The following is an 18245-nucleotide window of genomic DNA, read 5'->3' as shown; positions in this document are numbered from 1 at the left end:
AGAAAGCACGTTTTTCCCATTTTTAGTCAAGGATAACTAAATGTATACAATATACAATGTTAATAATAGCTTCACAGTGTGCGTCGCACTTAAAATAGTTACTATTCCTGTCGCACTCACACAATTTCATTAGCACATTTATGTACAGGGTTTAATTGACAGGAGAGTAGCAGTTCTTATAGGAACCATTTTTATAGGACATTTAATTTTTGAAATAATTTTTGAAAAGAGATAGTATTGGAAAGAATAATGTGTATTGAAAAATGAGATGTGATGGAATGATTGTTTTATCATTCCTTAGCCATTTTAGCTTAAAGGTATACTTGCTAAAATACAAAAAATCCCAAAACCTAAACTGAGTTTTATAGAACTCAGAAAGAAGAAATTATTATAGTTTGGCCTTCTCCTACAACAAGAAATCAAAACAGAAGTGTAGCTGATCTTGAGGGTTTTATTAAATCAAAGAACAGAATGTGATTTTTGAAGGTAATCAATGGTAAGACTGCCAAAGACACGCAATGCAAAGACTTCTGCCAGCTGTAACTGAGGAGGCAGCATTCTCATCTTTTAGGGGTTGTGCTCAATGCTGGAACGAATAGCCCTGCCAAAATGTTCAGTATCTGCTCAGTGGGTTTGTGGGACCAGCTCTGGAAAATTTTGAATGAACTGTCATAAATCAGTTACTGCCTGACTCCCAGTTTTATGCCCATCAATATAAAAGACAAAGATGTGTTGCAAGATGTGTTCCAAGAGTTAAAGATCAAGGGAAGCTGCAGCTGACTCATTTACAAGTAGGCAGCATGATGAGGGTCAGAAAGGTATGACATAGGGAAGGGGTGAAATTACCAGGGGTTTGAAAAAATACCAGATGCGCAGAGATGGTGCTTTGATATTTAGAAAGCTATGTAATTTGGAGTGGTGCTATTTGAAAAACTAAACAAAACCCTTACTGTCTTACATTTCCTCAAGGGCTAAAATTCCAGTGGTTAACAAATTCCTTCTCTTGCTTGTCAGCCTGGACATCCATAGGGAAACTCAGAAAGGCCAGAGCATGATGTAGATTCTTGAGGGTTGTGTGGAAGTGAGGAATGACTTGGTTAACAGAGAGGCTGTTTGCGGAGTGTCAGTCTGCAGGAAGGTGTAAGTAGATACAGTGTGTGTCAGAGTGTTTTCTAGAGATACAGGTTTTGAAACTGACAAGGGATGGGAAAGCATATTAAACACTCTCTGCGTGCCCTGAATCAATTACCTTTTTGGATATGTTGTCATCTCTTTGAGCTCGAGCTCCAACCCAGAAAGGGTTAGTCCGGAACATCATCCTTTCAGTGGGAATTTTATGCTCCTTCCAAAAAAAAGTGAGTCACCATTGCCTGGCTAACAGACAGTGACATTCATTGATAAGAATGTCATACAGTGCATGTAGAATGAGAGGCATTGCAAATGAAATTATGTCAAGCAGAGATTTCACCAGAACCACAGAGTCTTAGAAGGTAGGTGACCCTACAAGGGTCCTCTGTAGCTGAAAGAGAGGTACAGGCAAACATCTTGAAAAAAAGAACTTGTCTTCCTCAGCTGAGTTAATATCTGGGTCACCCTCTGAATGTGCCTCTACTGACTCCATGAAGATCCCATGAAGACTCCTCAGTTAGGTCCCTGAACTGCCTAAATGTCTGTGTGATCAATTGAGCCACCTCTGACTTCAGGTTAATTTTGCACCTGTTTCTAGTACAGAGTTTTTGTTTAACCTCATACATATGATAATAACTTTCTAAGTAAAACTTCAGAAACATTTTTTGAGGATTCACATTCTCTTTGCATCCTCTGCTCAGTGCAGAAAATTTGAAGATAGCTTTCTTTAGGCTTTTCTTTTACTTAGGGAAATGATATTAGCTTTTGATAAAATCAAAATATCTCTGTCATCCTCTATCAATCACCCTAAGTTTCTTAGTCAAGAGATTACTTTTGTTGTTATGGCAGCTGGCCACAGGCTGAGAATAATTCAGAGGCATTTCAGAGGCTTCTGACTAACTGCATGAAGTGACACTGTTTTTAGATGACTTTTATTTTCTCCTGGTCTTCCCATCTTCTTCTGGTATTTGGAAATTATTTTCCCTTTCTTTTACTCACTGGACATTAATCTCATTGCACTTCTGCTGAAGTCAATCCAGGAACATTATGGTTCTGCAGAAAAATATAAATAACACAATCCACCCACAAGCATTTCTTTATGCAAAGTATGTCCTTCCATACCTAGTGACTTGATGGCTAGTAAAAAATTTTAATATTATTTATGACAAATTGAATAAGGCTCAACTACAAAAAGGTAGAAAGGTCAAGCAAAAGCATATTATGATGTTTCATTTTAATAAGAGTCTCATCCTCAACTGAAGTTGTTGAAATTCTGGCCATAATTTACTTGTCTTATTTTCTTGCTTCAATTGGCAATGGTACATATACTTACATCTTTTCCACAGTCAAAATGCTCAAATGTAGTAATTATTTGGGAGTATGGGCTTTTTATATCTTGTACATTCCTCAACATTATGTAAAGATTCAGCCTTTAAAACTTATGACAGCACACAGTTTTTTTCTGAAAAGTGTGGTATGATTATATAGTTAGAGTATTTAATGTTCTTTTGTTCCTACCTCAGCTAGAGTCATTGTTTTTTAATATGAAGCAATACAGTGACAATATTATTTAACATAGTAATTCGGCTTTCTTTAGGGCTGAAAGAATGATTCTTTGTTTGTTATAAACAATTGCATCGCAAGTTCATAATATTCAGTTTCAAGTAAGAGTAATTTACAGAATGATACAATGTAGAAGCATGAGTAATCACACCTATCTTTAATGTGAATGCTGGAAGTGACACTGATTGCGGTGGCATTCTATATCCCATCTTCCTAAATAAAATGAAACAAGCTACATTTCATTCTGATCCATTGGGGTTTGGAGACTTGGATACCTATCTCAAACTCACACTTGCCAAGGCTGTCATCATGGTGCTTAATAGGGGAATTCAATACTTTGGTCGACTAAATCTCTCTTACATGCTTGTCTGTTTCTATTGACCATAAATAAAGCATTGAACAGCTACATTCCTAAGTGGGAATCTCAGCTGTGCACCTAAATTTGGTTTGACTAAAATATGCAGAGAATATATCTTTTTACTTTAAGGTATTTTGCATTGTACAAAGTAAAACTTCTATGTTAAATACTGCTCTGAGGATACAGAAAAAATGTGTTTCTAGGAAAAAAAGGCAAAGGCTTATCAGATGAAATTCTAACAGTATGGAAACTATGCAAAATAACTTCAAAAAAACTTATACTAAAATGGAGACTGCTTGCCATCCACTTCTGAGTTTGTGGGTCAAAGAATGAAAGGACACATTTTAAGTGCAATCTGTCTTCTGTAGCTTAATTTGGGAATGATGTCTATTTAAAGCCATTAGCAGATTGGACTCTATTACAGAATAGTGGAATTGTAAAGACCTTCTAGGCCATTTTTTTCATGAAGCAGCAAGAAAGTTGGATCTTCATAAAGCCTAGATGGCAGTCTAGATTCATAAGATGGTTTTGACACAGGGGTCCTGGTTTTCAGCAGGATTGACAAAGATGGGAATTTCCCTAATTTTCTGTTTGATTAAGGTTTTCCATATCACATTTACTGCCATTTCTCCCAAGTCTTTCAACTTTCTTTCCTTGTCATTTTCCAGAAAATTATTTTCTAGATCCCTTGAAAGGAGGGGGGCATAATGTAGGCAGCACTGAACACAACACAATCTCACCACCTGCTTTCTTTAAATATATTGAGTTTGTGGTATTCTTTATGTGACAGAGCAGCCTCCAATACTGGGGACAGGCAGGGATTTAGTGCTGAAGTTTCTCCTTGGCCCTTTAATTACATAGGGTGAATGCACTCCATGAGTTTAACCCCAGAGTGAGTTCTTCTGTAGGTACATCACCGCTTTCAGTGAAGTCAATAGGATGCTTCCATGCAGCAAGGCTTACAGCCATCATTCTGATATCTTGTAAGTCAGCATAAATCAGATTGAACCCTGGTTTCCTATTTCCTGGTGATCATTACCAGGGTAACAAGAAAAGGGAAAAAGAAAAAAAAGTTCCTGAAAGAAGAATTATTAGAAATCTGCCCTCTGTAAAGCTATTCAAAGGGTTCAGCTGTTTGAGAAAAGTTGCCTGGGTAAAAATAGATTCCTCATTGATACTCAGATCATTAAGACTCCATAAAAGGACATGCTATTGAAAAACTTCCTGCAAACTGGCTTTGTCTGGCATCTGACTGAATTGTGGGAGCCCTGAAGCTACCAGCAGCTTCCTGCCTGCCACTCCTGGAAATCCTTTAGATAGTGCAGGCAATAAACACTACCCAGTGGGAAGCTGCAGAGTAATGTTCTACATTGATTACATGCTAACAGCAGGGAGAAGCTTGATGTGGACTTTCAGAAGTCAAATGTATGAGCTGAATACCCTTTTCTTACAACAAATAATTTATCAAATCTAGGACACTACACTATCCTTTCAGATAAAGAGGGCTTAAAATTACATCCACACTCCCCTTAAGCCAGGGACAATGATGTGGCTCTGAAAAACATGAAATTATTCCTGATTCTCCAGTAAGTCAAATTATATCCATTGAAGTTAACTGAAAAAAAAAAAAAAGAACAACGGGATTTGTATTTAAAATTTCATATGTTTGCCAGCCAGTACAGCTAATTGAATCTTTTTTTCTTCTTGTTGAACCAAGTAATTGTCATACATATATTTTAGAATATATATTTTATAAAGTTATGAAAAAAACCCCAAATCCATGGAAACAAAATAACAGGTAAGCCAAGGTGAATTTATAACACAATCGACAAGGAAAAAAGGTGAATTGAATTCTGATTGAAAGGTATGGTTTGGTGACAGACTAAATCTTCCTATAGCTGTGGGTATTGTCACAAGGGGAGATGTCCTTGCTCCATAGGGAATAAAAAGTTTCCCAGGGAGTTCATAATATATGTTATATTTATAGGAATGAAAAGTTCAAGTTTTGGTAACTAATAATACTTGGTGTTTTTAAGAATCAATGTGCATAAAGTTGATATTGAGGCTAGTGACTTAATGTTTATATGTGGGTTTCATTTTTGCTGATATCATTCATTACCTTTTATTGCATTTAGTAACAGTAATGGTTCCTCAGCTGCATTTCTGTGTGGAAATCTCCTAGTGGACTCTTTTGTGAGTTTGGCAGGTTTTGGGGTTTTTTTTCCAAGTTTCTGGTGTGCTTTTAATTGGTGCTCTTTTACAGCTTTCTCTCTGCCTTGGGCACTGCGTGCCTTTCCATTGCTTTTCCATTTAAAAGTTCTAGCTCCTATGCTTTTGCCAAGTCTGTTTGAAGGAAGGGGGCTGGGTTCAATTTTCCCGATGAAGGAATCATCTTGAGCCCTGGCAAAACCTTCCAAAACATAGCTATGGGGGAGGCTGCAGTGTTTCCACTGCTACAGGAACTACCTTGGATGGATGTTTCAGGATTGGCTGCCCTTAGGAGCTATTCTTACACACAAGCATCAAGTGCAAGAGACTGAGAAAATATTTGAAAAGAAAGAATAAGCTATTTAAAACCACTACAACAATACTTCATAAGATCTGAGGAGTACTCTCTTTAGTCCTCATTTAATGCTGCGTTGCTAACAAAATAATGGGTGAAGTCAGCTGCTCCCCTCCTCCACTTCATATCACTGTGGGCTGCTGAAACACAGTAATTCAGCAGCTCCATCATCTGGTTGTATAAAGCTTTGGTGAAGCTACTTAAAGTGGGGACATTTGTGATGCCAAGAGCAGAGAATATCAGCTTAACCAGCTCAGGCATTTTCAAACATCTCTGAGGATGGCTGTTCCACAGTGTTCATAGATTCCAGGTTTTAGAGGGACATGGACAAACTTGAGAAGAACCTCATGATGTTCAAGAAGCCCAAGTGGAAGGTGCTGCACTTGAGTTGGGGCTTTCCCAGATTTGAGTACAGATGAGGAGAAGTCATTAAGACAAGCCCTGCTGAGAAGGACTTCCGGATTCTCCTGGATGAGAAGCAGGAGACAGGAGAGAGGGGAGCTCAGTGGGGCTGGGCAGGAGGAAGCTGGTGGCAGAGGGAGTGGGGGCAGGAGTATCAGGGACCTGGGAGCAAGTAGGAGAGGGGATGAGGGAGCTGGGTGGTACTGTGTCCTGCCCAGGCTGGACACCCTCTGGGGTCCCAGGAGCTGGCATTTCTTCCCCGGCCCTTGTCCATCTGAGCCTCCAACATACACCCTGGCACTCACCCCTGCCCAGCCTGCACCACCGCAGCCCTTCCTGCTCTGCTGTGCCTTGGTGATAGCCCCATTGTGACCTGTCCCTTCTGCTGTCACTGAGGATGGAATACCCACAAAGATCTCCTCACCTCTCACCTTCCTTCTACATTTACTTTTTTTCCCATTCACTTTTTTTTTCTCCACTTTTGTCTGCTCCATTCTCCCATTTCATTTCTTCCCCCTGTTTCAGGGCCTGGTTGCCTGTCTCTTGGGAGGCAGTCCTGAAGGGTAAAGTAGTCCAGGAAGGCCGGGCATTCTTCTGGAAGGAAATCAGTTTTCTAGGTAAAAAATACCTGCATGGCCAGGCTCAGAGAGTGGTGGGGAATGGAGTTGCATTCAGCTGGCACCCTGTCACCGGTGATGTTCTTCCCAGGGTTCAGTGTCGGGGCCAGTCTTGTTTACTCTGCTTCCAGCAAGATCAGGGAGAGAAGTGAGAAAACTCATGGGTTGAGATAAAGACAGTTTAATAGGGAAAGCAAAAGCTGTGCCAACAAGCAAAACAAACCAAGGTATTAATTCACCACTTCCCATGGGCAGGCAGGTGTTCAGCCATCTCCAGGAGAGCAGTTTCCCATCACATGTAATGGTTACTTGGGAAGACAAACACCATCACTCCAAATGTTTCCCCCTTCCTCCTTCTTCCCCCCACTTCATATTCTGAGTGTGGTGTCATATGGTCTGGAATGTCCCTTGGGTCAGATTGTGTCACCTGTCTCGACTGTGTCTCCTCCCATGCACCCCCAACTTCCTCACCACTGTGGCAGTACAAAAATCAGAAAAGGCCTCGGCTCTGTGTAAGTCCTGCTCAGCAACAACAAAAAATTCTCTGTATTATTAACCCTGTGTTCAGCACAAATCCAACACACAGCCCCATAACAGCCACTGTGAAGCCAGTTGATTCTATCCCAGACAAAACCAGCACAAGCTGCAACTAAAATGTCTTCTTCAGGATACCATAGAGGGGGTTTTTAGGTTAGAAATAGCAGTCCTTGTGAATCCTCCAGTTTGGGACTCTCTGGCATGTAATGCTTTGTTCAGACCTTTTCTATGATATTCTACACTGCTGAAGGTAAGAAAATGATTGATGAGAAATTGACTGAATGGCACGACAGTGAACCATTACCTCTAAATCAAGATTTTCCCTACCTCCAACAAATATTTTAATAGGAAGCAATCTGTGAAAATTGTTACTAATCTTCTTCTCTGTCAACACAGAATGCAGAAGCAGACCTTGCATTGGGACCATTACTTGCTGTGACGGTAGAGAAACTAGGGCAAGAGACTCACCACTGCTTAGAGGGTAAATGACCTCAGTAAGAAGTTAAAAAAAAATGCAAGAAGAGGCTCAGTTCTAGTAGCAATGATAAAGGAGAAAAATGAAATACCAAGAAATCTTTAAATAAACACAGAACAAGAATTATTATTTTGGAATGAAAATGGCTTTTCCACTTACCTTTCTGTACATCAAATGCCAAGACTTTGCATTATTCTGTTTCTTTTGGAGCCAAGGGCAGCAGAATCAACGTGTTTTCTTCAGTCCAATCCCCAGGGGATAATTGAAATATAATTGTGTTTTTTATGAGGTGTTTGGATTTAAATTTTATTTTGTTTTTAGATACTTTTACTTTCTAAGAAAGGGAAGAAGTAGTAAAGTAGCTAGTAAAGTCACTCAGGTTTATCCTTTAAATTACTTTTACAGACTTCAATGGAAAAAGTATTTTTATTATTTTCCCCTAATGTATAGTAATAAAAAACATAAATCACTCTTCTTCTATTTTTTAATTCTCATTTTTAGGAACTGCTGAGACAGTGTCAGTTCTGATTATGGATAATTAGGGAGATGGCACAGACATTCAAGGATAATTCAACAATGGCCTGAGCAAAACATAAGCAGAGAAGTACTGTAATAGGTACAAATCAGGTCCTAGCTGGGAGCTGATACAAAGCACCCAAATGCCCCCTGCAATAGCTGGAGACATTTTTAAGTCCTGCAGTGCTCTTACACAATTTGTTTGTGTTGGCTACATTTTCTTGTCACTGGAAAAGATATAAAAATGGTAAAGTCATCCTACTTTCCAAACTAGCTCCTGCATAAGGTTGTTGACCATCTAAAATATTGGGTGCTTGTGCAGTCAAGGAAGCACTTGAACAGATCAGTCAATAGACATTAGCACAGACACTTCAGACAGGGATGGATGACCTGGGCAAGGTGGGTCAAGGTACTCTGTCCAGCTGAGGTGTCAGAAATTATGTAGGGTGAAATCCACCCTTAGTCTTTCAGTACAATTGGGTTTTGTACTGAAAAGTACAAAAGGTTTTGAACCTGCAGAAGGAGTCTCCTTATTTTATTTATTGCTTCATATTGGATAAGTTAAATGAATGTCAAGGACTTGTTTTTTAATTCAAATGTTTTTTTCATTTGCTGACATCTGTTGTCATCTCTAGTCAGTTATTAAAAAAAAAATTAGCAAATGAGGTCTTCAGCTTTCCTTATCTGACAAGGGGCAGAACACTTCTAATGAATCAATCTACATCATCCACTTTATTTAGCATCACACTGGCACAGGACATTGATATTCTCTGTTTCAAAGACTGGAGTTCCTCATCACCTGTGTAAAAGGAAGACTAACATATTTTTCCTTTTCATCTTTGACACTTGAAATTAAACTGTGTCTCTGGCTTTCTCACAGACGAGGTTCTTTTAAGACAGCAGATAAAGTTCAGTGTTTGAAGAACATTAATTATAGGTTTAGATGATAAAAACTGGCTGGAGCAGGCTAATTATTACAAAAGGCCTTATCCTGTCATGTTCTTGGGAAAAGAAAAAACCAAAAAGCCTCAGCACCCCAGACTGAAAGAATCACATGCAATACATATGGGGAACTATCCTCTCACCTTTGCTCAAAGTTCACTTTATTGGCAAATTTGAAATGACAAAAATTACCCGAGTCCTGTTTAGATGTGCATCTAATTTTTCTTCCTAAGTATAATAATCATCAATTCTGACTCCCTGACCACTTCAGGACTGACCAAAAATCAAAGCATGTTATTAAGGGCATTGTCCATATGCCTCTTAAACACAGATAGGCTTAGGACTTTCAGAGTGAGAGTTTGTTTCCTGTGCATACTATAATAGACTAGGATAAAAGTAAACACAACTGCAAGAAGAGAAAACTTCTCTCGGCTTTTATCTTTCATTTCCAGTTTTTGGTCAAACAGCTCATTCTGGATAATTTCTTTCCTAATTCAATGCTGTATGACCCTGCCCATGGATTCTTGCCTACAGATGTTGCCTCTATATAATAGAGTGTCAGATACGATAAACTTCAAGGTTCTTTTTCACTTGAGAAGAACACTGTAAGCCACTGCATTTCCCCGTGTTGCTCTGCCTAGCACTATTTTAGTGTAATCCTGTTTAAAACATGTATGAGATATAGTAGAGGTAAACAGAGATTTGGGACTGAACAACATAAATTAAAATCATTGAAAACCTCTGCATGAATCCAATCTGAAAAGTATCATTTAAGTAAAGAAGAAATCTATAACATTTCTCAGAAAAAATAAATTGGAAGTGTTGCAATTACTCTCTCCTGATATATTAAGAACTAGTGAATTCCAGCAAGGTTAGAAAGCGAGATATTTAAAACTGATTTTTTTTTTCCCCAGAACAATCAATACAAGAAATTAATCTTCTATGCCTCTCTCTTGATATATTTGGGTTAGTGCAATTTAGAAAAGGACAAAATATACACACAGATAATAGAAAATGAAATTTCACAGTTAAAAGCCTGGATTGTGTGCCCTAGTGCACAGAGTCAACGCTGGGTATCAATTTAAAAATTAGCTGGGAGAAAGCTGCTGTATAACTGGATGTTTAGGGGATTCAGGACTAGAGTGGAAATTGTAACACTTTGCTGCCACTCTGGCCCAGCACAGCAATTTTAATGCATAAGGTGAAATGTAGCAGAGATGCACTGCTGGCAAAGAGTCAGAGGCATACCTGAATTGATGGCCCTTCATTCTGGGAGGCAAGCCTTGTTCTTGCAGAGATTTTTCAAAGCCTAGATCTTTCACATCCTGATCTTTTCATAGAGGCCCAGAGTCTCTTTTGAAAGGCTTGTCAGACTCAGCAGGGTTTCCTCTGATTCACACTGATATGAGCAAAATGCAAACAGACCAAGGGCTGTCACCAGGTGTTTTTTACACAAGTGACTCTGGCAGATTTCAGGGGCTGACTCAGGTTCCTGCATCCCTTCATTGCTTTTGGCTGTAGGAACCTACCCAACAGCTGAGCTTCCAAAGCGGAGTACCAGAGCACCTGAGCCTGGGACCCAGTGAAACTTCCAGACTTATTTCACAAGCGGACTAAAAGTCTCGCTCCAAATGTAACAAACTAAAAAGAGAGAAAAAAACCACAAAAAACCCCCCCAAAACAAAACCAACCCCCCCCCCCCCCCCCCCCAAATTTAATGTAGTTCATATAACGAGACATCCTATGCTGGTATAGTTTATACCTAGAAAACACTGTAATTTACTGCATAAAACCACTTTATTAAAACCCACATAGCATTGTTTGTGGGTATTCACAAATTCGTGAGATAAGAATGCTGACTTAGAGCACCTGTATATTATACAATGGCTAGGTACACTGTTTTGATTACACTTCTATCTAGTTTAAAATAGATTTCAGGGACTTCAGGAACACTGACACAGTAAGTTGTAGTGGTCATGCAAAGACTATAAGGATTCAGATATTTTTTGATTATAACTCATGACCAATTAAAGTGGTTAGTAAATTTCCCTTAAAGGAAATGCTTTCATTCTGGAGGAAAAAGGGAAATTTGGAGAAACTTGAATGACTGTGGTAGAAATGGGTTGTAATGGTATTCTTGCTGTTTTCCTGTGAGTTTCTTTTCTTTCCAGAGAAAGTATTTGGAGATAGAGGAGGTGTTGAATTTATACCAATTGGTGCTTTGGGAATTTATGTTTTTGCTTTGCCTTTTTTTTTTTTTCCCCCTTGACATTTAGAAGAAGCTAAGCCAGTACAAGTCTTGGTTTCAATGTGGTGAATTTCACAGCTTCCTAAGTGCTTCCCTCTTCTCCTTGAGACATCTGTGTGTTTTCCAGAGAAAGGAAAAGCTTTGCTTTTTTCTTCCTTTATTCATACATAGTGGTTGTGAAAGGAGACTTGGTTAATGAGAGCTGCAATGGGAAAGTGCTCTCTGCAATGTTGTACTTGGGCACATGTTTCTACTCATTGAGGGAAAAAAAAGGGAAAAAAAGAAAAAAGAGACTGTAATGAAGAAAACAAGTACTAGCAAAATTAAGATGTTTCCAGATGTTTCAAAAATTAAAACGTTGTTCAATATGGGCAATGATCACACTGAAAAAGACTACATTGTTCCTTGCTCAGATTAGTCTGAAATGACTTTGAACACATTTAAAGTAAGCTTTCATTGTCATCCAAAGGTATTATATACAATTATGTTATTTGACTGAATTATGGACTCTAAATCTGTGGGGTTTATTCTCAAAAAGTACTTTAATAGGTATAAAAAGGGATGGAGTTTGTAAAGTTATTATGAAGCTATTTTGGAAAATATGAATTAGTGAATTTTGCTCATGCCAAGATTTTATTTTACTTACTCACGTCTGTATTGCCAAAGAATATAGTGACATTTCATAAAGTAGGAAAAATAAAAAATGTTTGGCTGAATTAGGCAGAAATATTTGACAATATGTAAGTCATAGTTCAGAATATTGAAATAAATAATGCTTAAAAAAATGTACATGTATCCTCTCACATGCATATTTCATATACAGATTAAATTTCTTGTTAAAATCTATGTTCAGTTTCTCTTTCCCAGAACATTCATGCAAGTGGAAAGTGTTGAAATTGGACCCACCCTTTGTTTTCATGCTTTTAACTTTTACTGGTATTAAATTTTGTCATTCTGAACATATACTTTTCAAGCTGGAACATTTATGCATAACTTTTTTACAGTTCAAGCTAAATTTTGGCTACAAATGCTGTAATTTGATATACTGTAAGCACAAACACTTGTGTTTCCATAGTACTTAAAGTAATTCTGTATATTAAAAATACTCTTGCAAAAAAAAGAACTACTGTCTAAAAATTGTTCTGAAAAATGTATTGGTCATTGGACAGACATCTTGTGCACATTTATTTAATTTAACAATGTTCTGTGAGTCTGTAATCTGCATGAATCTTGAGAATAAATCATGCTTTTTCTGTCCTTTAAGAACCTCCTTGTAAAGGTGACCAAATTCTATTGAATTTTGAATTTTGTTTCTAAGAATTGTGGCTAGTTTTTCTCCTATCTTGAAATGTGAACATGTTACTCATATGAATGCGTTCTTCATGTTATAGGATTTTACAATTGAGAAATACAGTTTTCAAAATGTTTGCCAACCTTTGACTGTTTCCATTATAACTTAGGTGCAGATGTGTCATTAACGACACAAGTTTGAATGCTGTGTCTGTGGTGGGCTGACCTCATGTGTCAACTCAGTCCCCATTCAGTCGCTCTCTTACTCCTTCACAATCAGGCTGAGGGAGAGAATTATAAGGATAAAAGTGAGAAAAAACTCTTGGGTTGAGATAAACCCTCTAGTAAGCAAAGGGGAAGGGTGGGGGGAAGAAGAAAAGAAAATAAGTCGTGCTAAAAGCGATCCATAACCAACATCAAAGCAATGCCCTGACAGTACCCAGGCAGTGGTTATTCCCTCTCCATTTTATTGCTGAGCACATTGCAGGCTATGGGGAGCATCCCTTTGGTCAGTTTGCGTCAGCCGTCCTGACTGACCAAATCTCATTGACGCTGACTGTCAATCTCTTGCCATCTTCAGCCTCCCCTCTGGGGCAGCACAGTGAGAAACAGGGATGGCCTTGTCACTAAATAGCTGAAACACGGATGTGCTATCAGCACTTTCTTTGTCACCAGTCAAAACCATGGCACCATACAGCTGTGAAGAAAATTAGCTCCTTCCCAGCCAGACCCAGCGCAGTGTGGATGTAGGGAACACATTTTAGGCATTTGCATGATTGCAGACCCAATCCCTTAGCAAAATTAATGATTATTTATTTATTTTATTAATAGTTTCTAATTCTCTTTGTTTGCAATGGCCTGAGCATGTACCTGGCTTAGTTAATATGCCCTCTTTTAAAATCTTTGCTGCTCTCTCATTGTTTCTAACAGGAATCAGAACAGACCTGAACATCATCAGTGTCCATTGCAAAACACAGAGGCCAAGAGAGCTGTCATTCAAAAAACATGTAGAAGGAGAAGTCAAGGATCATCTCCTGAATAATTTGATCTCCTCCTCTACTTGAGAGGAGGAAGCAGTGACACCAAGTCCTGTCAAATAGTCTTAAGAGCTGAAGAAGATGGGTCAAATTCCTCTTTTCCAGCCCCAAATGCAAAACCCAGGAGTGAAAACAACAGGGTAGCATAGTGCTTAGGGTGCTCACCTGAAGAAGAAAGCTTGGCTCTACATAACTCAATCTTAGCTGTCTGCTGATTGAATAATAAAACTAGTATTGTTTATTGACTTAATTTTGTGATATTTTCAATTTTTTTTTTCAACTTATGTTTTCTACTGTCTTTCTCACCCTTCCATTTTCTTCTAATCTTTAAAGGAATCTAAAATCACTCATTGTGACTCTGTTTTTTGGATTCAAGAACTTATATGAAATGCATAGCATAAAATTGAATGAGTAGATTAACTGATTGTAATAGAAGATTTGCAATTACAGAGTCTGACCTTTGTAACACAGTCCATAAAATTTTGAATTAATTTCTACTGGAACTGGAGCATATCTTTTAGATAAACATGCAGGCAGTCTCAATTTTAAAAGCTGTCAGTGATGAAGATTTTACCCTAGTATTTCCTCTCGGGTAAAAATTTGCATTTTACTTCTAATAACTCTGTCAGTTTCAAGTTTAATAATGACATTGTGATACTCTATACCTGTCAATCTCTGCATCTTTCTTTACGATGGTCAGTAGAAGAATGTATTTGTAAGAAGTCTATTTTGTAATGCAAATAGACAACATGCACTACAGGAAGACATTGAATTCCAGCTTTTGCTCTTCTCCTCTCCTCGTGCCTCTCAAAATGTCCCTAGCTTGCAACTTACCACATCAATTACTTCAGGACTGGAACTTCCCCCGTGTAGGGCTGACACACAGTATTACACACACAGTCCTCACCAAGCCCCATCATGGAGAATCACTGTAAGCTGACGGAACTATTTCTTGCTGGCAGATTGATACCGCCCTCCCCAAGGATGGAGGCTAAGCCATGGAGTTTTGGCAGAGTACTGTAGACAGAGTGTCTGTACTGTTGACAGAGACTGTAGATGACACCTGTGGGCATAAGTAAACTGGTTACTGGGTATATCTCTTCCATGTTTGAGCTTATAAACTTACACCTGGAAAACTGCAATGTGAATTGGATCTCCATCTTTCACTCCAGAAGAGCAATGTTTGTTTGCAAAACAGATTCATATGCTATTTTGGTAGCATATGGTCTTGTTTTATGATGTATGTTGGCATTTGTTGGGATAGAAAATACAATACAAACATGACTGCTCAGGAAAATTTCTCATCAAAGAGTGAAACTAGAAGAAGAAAAAATTGCTGTATTTAGCCCAGTGTATGATCTTGACAGAAGAGCACAGTTCTTTGCTTAGTTTAAGTGGCCAGTGTCAAGCTCTCAGGTTTTCAGCACTTGATATTGTTCCCTAAAATCTACCTTGTAGATTTTCTTCTTCACTTTTTAGTTAGTTTTGTTAAGGAAAATAATATTTTTTTAAGCTGTCCCTTTTTTTCTATTATACATAGTGGAGGCAGAAGTGTCAAGGAAAGATTACTTCAAACTTTAGTAAGAATCTTTTTAAGGGCTTTTGTTACCGTTGGGAATCTTGTATTAAAAGGAAAAAAAAAGTTCAGTCAGTTAAGAATTCACCTTTCTAATACTAGCCCAGGCTTTTGGCTGGTTGGGAAATTGCTGGACTATGTCTGTCCCTGGTAGATAGACATCTATTTCATATGGAAGAGTTTAAATTGTGCTCCCTGGGACACATCAATCACCAGTTATTCAGATCATATCATGCATCTTTCAGCAAGTTGTATAATGGAAAATTCCATAGAACTGATGAAAGCTAAGCCAAAAATCTACTTCAAATAAGTGCTTCTGTTGCCAGGAGTTTTTATTTCTAAACTCTTTGTGAAAACAAAATTATATTCTTTAGCATTTAATTGAAGAAGTTATTAATGTCTTTTAAATTTGAAACCCAGTTTTATCAAAAATATTTTTTAGGTATATGCTCTTCAATATTAAATGTGTCAAGCAAATGCTGGGTGTGATCAATCAGTTCCAGATATTCTTGGAACTGACAATGGAATATTTTTTTGATGCAGAACTCCATGAATTGCTTATTCCTTCAATCTATAACAACACCACCGAAATGAAGAAAAATTGCTTAGCTTTTTCCTTCTGTTTTTGTAGACTAAGCAATCAGATGAACATGTTAGGGTTGATGCCAGAAATGTACAGTTCATAAAACCGTCAGATCTTTCCTCTCACCACATGCTCTTTGATTCCCAGTTGTGTGAAATTATCTTTATGTGCCTTTGGTAATACTGGCTTTAATGTTTGCAAAGCCTCTGGAAACTCTGGATGTTTGTGATCAAAATGTTACTAGTTGAGTGCTTTTTAGAAATTCTCTGCAGGTTGTATTCAGATTGTTTAAGTTCCTCCTGTGGTATTATCTGCCATTCACTGTCTTGATCCTGTTCCCCTCTAAGAGCCATTTTGTCAGCTCTTCAAAAGCCTTCAAAGTTGCTGTCTGCCTTACTGACTTACCAACAGGAATTTAAGTGAAATTTAAGTGCTGTGAATATTCACCATGAAAAAAAAATTGGTATTCTAGTGTGGCCTTTGTATTTAAAGTACATCTGGTGTATATTTTTCTCTTTATGTACCCTAACCCCTTGTATTTTCTGTATATTGAGGACATTTGGCTACAAATTTGAAGACTGTATTAGATACATATTAGCTACAAATTAGATCACATATTAGATTTTTAAAATTGATAGGTTTAAGTGTACTTTGGTGAAAAGTATTTTTGCAAAACTGCGTTTGTGAAGGTGTTTTAATAGTCATACAACTATTCTGTGGAACAAAATATTAGTAACTATAACAAACTATAGAAAGTTTACATTTTAAAGAGATGCAGTGCTCCTTACACAGCCAAAGAAGCATATGTGCGACAGCACATGTGTATCTTGGAGGCTGAATATAGTTTTGACGAAGGTGATTAATCCAATTTTTTCTGATTCTTCAGCTTTTCCTTTTTCAGAGGCCCCCTGAATGATGTGTTCCTTATGGTTTAATAGCTGCTCTCCATCTCCAGCTGAGCAGGTTGTGAACAATGCTGTGGGCTGCTTGCATTTGGTCTGCTGTCTATGCTGTGCCATTCAGCACTGTGCTGCCTCTCTCTGCACAGCGCTGCTGGTGATACGCAGAGATGCTAGCCTCAGTTACAAAAACAGCAGATGAAAACTAGCCCAGGGTTAACCACTCCCTGATTCAAATTCCAGTGTCATTCTTTCCAGAAATACCAGTTCAGGGTATTTCTACATGCTGCAGTATTTTATAGGATGGGTATGTCTTGAATAAAACTCTATTGGAAAATTTAGCACATGCAGTAGAAGACAGCCCAAAGTCATCATAACATCAGCGCAGCTCATATGCTTGCATTTATTTTACTTATGAGCTGTATTAAAGAATGTCATAATCAGATTGGTGTTTGCTGCTTGAGACCACTGTCTATTTGTGTCGGAAGGACGAAAGGCTTCTTTCCTCACGCTGAAGATGAGGGTGATAAGTAATGACTATAATTACTTTTTAAGTGTTAGAGAGTGCACTCATTTGCTTGGAATGAAATAGGACCTATTTTTGCATAGGTCTTGCACACAGCTAGAAGACAGATGGCTTCTGTCCCCCAAAACTAAAAGGGCTCTGAATTCATGTATCATTCTGAAGTATCAGATGCTGGAAACATATTTTGTGTGCCTTACCCACAGAATGCCTTGTGAATGCATGAGAAAAGGCAAGCACAGGTCAAGGTGAGAACTCATTATTTTGAGAGTATCTGAGAGAAGCCAAAGGAGCATATGTATTCAAGCCATGAGAAAGACATCATCTATGGATACCTATCTCCTCCTCTTCATGCTGCTGTCCAAAAAGCCGTATCCAAAAAGCCATGGGACCTCTGGATCTCTAGAGCAGTAGAACTGATTAAAGTAATTCACCACCTACTAAGACAAACAAGGGTTACTTGAATTATTTTGACCAAATAAAATCCCATTCTCCAAGACAATGAGAGTAAACCAGAGAACTCCCAGTGGAATGAAGAAATGAAAAGTAGCTATGCTAGATTCAGAAGCCTTGACTGACATTGTGCGTTAGGGGAGACAGGATGTGTTGTGAGGAAGGAGATAGCAGGAAGCAGGATGATTGCTGGCATTTAAAGAAAGCTACTTGACTTTTATCAGATGGGGGAAAAGATTATTTGGCACTTACGTTAATTACTGAAGAGACATAGGAGACTTTAATTTTGAAGCTAAGAATGATGGGATACCTCATCAAAGGTGCAGAATAAATTTACTTGGTCTAAAAAACTTAAATATGAGTAAAGGCATTTTTTTCTTCTTTGCATCTTAAATTGGAGCAGAACTTTGCTAGAAGCAATTTTGTGTAGCTTGCTTCCTCTGGCTGTTAAAGATCAAACTGACCTAATCTGGCAAAACCTGGGACAAAGGTCAGCAACTACAGTTAGACAATGTATCTGGGGTATTACTGCAAT

The sequence above is a fragment of the Corvus moneduloides genome, chromosome 2, assembly GCF_009650955.1.
Source record: "Corvus moneduloides isolate bCorMon1 chromosome 2, bCorMon1.pri, whole genome shotgun sequence".
Lineage (NCBI taxonomy): Eukaryota > Metazoa > Chordata > Aves > Passeriformes > Corvidae > Corvus > Corvus moneduloides.
The sequence above is the reverse complement of the archived record's forward strand: the minus strand, read 5'-3'. Positions refer to the sequence as shown.